Below are 2,500 nucleotides of genomic sequence, written 5' to 3' on the forward strand. Positions count from 1 at the left end.
TTACACTCATAACTTGAATGAGATGCCCATTCTTTAGCGCTAGAAGACCTTTTGAATTACCTTTTGAAGTATTGGATTACCTTATTCCCTATTAGTGCTTTATCAGCTATTTAATCTCAGTCTCTATCGAAATGGAACTCTTAGGGAAAGCATCTCTCTTCGGCTAACCTCTCTCAAAGGCTAAGTCTCTCTTCTTCTTAGCTAAAGGCTTCTTCGCCCATTACCATTAGGTATAGAAGTGAAGCATATAGCAAAAGTAGCTAAAGTAGCAGAAATGGGATTACAGGGTATTGAATGATTCTCTCTTTCAACCCTTGCCATGAACAGTCCATGTAGTCTGACTTGAAAGCCATGTAGTCTTCCTTTCAATCCCGTTTTAGGAAGGCTCCCAGTTCAATAAGCGGAAGGCATTAGCTGTCGGGAGTAAACTTCGTTCGAGCGTCTTCAAACCTTGCAGCTCCTGTAATGAGTACCCTTTCCGCTCCTCTCACTTCGTTCGAGCTCTTACCCTTCTCTCACATTCTAAAGAGCTGCTTCGCTCGTGAAGTTTCCTCTTTAGTTGCTGTTCCGGGGAAGGAGTAAAATGTTCATAAGAGCGATAGGGAAAGGGGAAACCCAACGAGGGCGATAGAGAAACTGGCCAAGCTCCCCAACTTCGTCAGCGGACATAGCTTCAGAAGAACTCCCTTTGTTGAAGAAGCCCTGCTTGACCTCCTTCCCGAAGAGAGGCGGAATGGACCTGGCAACTTAACTTAACTGCCTTAAGATACGAATGACGCAACAGGACATTCGATATTAGCTGATGCAGATGAACTAGAAGGGCTTACGACGAGTAGACTTGCAGGTTGGAAGGCTAAGCTTCAACATTTGGCTGGGCGTGAAACCCTTATTAAATCTACCACTTCAGCTATTCCAATGTATACAATGCAGACTGCATGGCTGCCACAAAAAATCTGTGATGAGTTGGATAAACTTAATAGATACTTTCAATGAGGGTCTTCGGATGACAAGAGGAAGGTCCATTTGGTGAATTGGCAACAAGTCACACAGACAAAAGAAAGGGATGGTCTCGGGCTAAGGAGGACCAGACTGAATAATCTTTCTATGCTTGGAAAGTTAGGTTGGCAAGGTGATAATAAACTCTGATCTCAGGCGGCAGTTCTCTTTCATACCAGTAAATTCGCATTATCCGTTGTTGTCTCTCTCGATGCATAGTACCTTTATAGATCTCTAAGTACAGTCACCCGTACTAATATTGGCATACGATGTCTAGCCCTATATTTAAAAATCTCTTAAAGGAAGACGCGCAGCGTGTTAATTTCTGATTCAAGTCTATTTGAGTGAAATCACCCTTACCCTTGGTGCCTAACCTTGCCTTCTTTCCTTGCTTTGGTGCTATCGGTATCGTATATAAGAATTCACACTCGGCCAGGAAATCCACTTTTTAATAAAACCAGGAAATCTGCTCCTTCTACTAAAATCACAACATCCGAAAGTCTGATTGGGATTCTGCTTGAACTGGATTCCCGAAAGGGAGTTGACCTCTGGGTAATTCACTCTTGGTCATTAGCAGCCTACCATGGGAAGGGGCAAGGCTATAAGAGTAGCTAAGGAGATTCGACTAGCTTGAACGTCTTTCAGCTCTTGTTGAAAGATCCCCAGCTCTTGCCTCAAAGCCTCAAAGACTTAGCGGCATAACCGATCAACGCTTTGACTTGGCAGTAGGAAGTGTCTAAAGGAAAGGCCTAACCTTATTACCGCAGTGGGAGAAAGAGAAGTAGGAGCGGCCGGCGAAAGGGAATTGATTTTTAATGGAGTTCCAGTAGAAAGGGAAAGGGCTCCTCCTGCTCCACACCCAACTACTGCTACCACTCACTATTGCTCTACTTGCTAGTTTGCTTTTCTTCGAACTGTACAGCACAAACATAAAAACTTGACTTAGCTCTTAAGAAAACTCCAGAGTGACTATTAAGCGGAAAGCCAAGCATTAGTGCCAGTAGTTAGAGTTAGAAAGGGGCAAGGGATTTCATAGCTGTCTTATCTTAGCTAGGCCACCTGCCTAAGAAGGCTTTCCATCCGAACTAGGTTCCTTAAGCAAGAAGGAAGTTGAATTTGGTGGTCTTTATCGTAGAATAAGAAAAAGAAAAGTAGCTGCTGTTGCCGGTCTTTCTGGTCTTGTTGCTATGATCGTATCCAGTGCTTGATACAATAGAAGCTGCTCTCTCGTAACCCTTGCTTGGCTCTTTCCTGTTGATGCGACGTCGAGATATCGTAAGAGAAGAAAGCTGCTAGCAGAGGGTGAACCCTTCGTGGATTGATCGAGTTCCGTGTACTGATTCTCATCTCGATTGGGTTGGTGTTCAGTGACTGGCCTTTGTCCACCGCACCACTAGTCACCCGACTCCGAATCCAATTTGAGAGATCGTTCCTTCCTCTCCCAGCAATCAAACTCCTGCGCGAGCCTAACGCCCTTAGACGAATAGGCTTTCGCGCTAGTGCG

Source organism: Hevea brasiliensis, unplaced genomic scaffold (assembly GCF_030052815.1).
Source record: "Hevea brasiliensis isolate MT/VB/25A 57/8 unplaced genomic scaffold, ASM3005281v1 Scaf139, whole genome shotgun sequence".
Classification (NCBI taxonomy): Eukaryota; Viridiplantae; Streptophyta; class Magnoliopsida; order Malpighiales; family Euphorbiaceae; genus Hevea; species Hevea brasiliensis.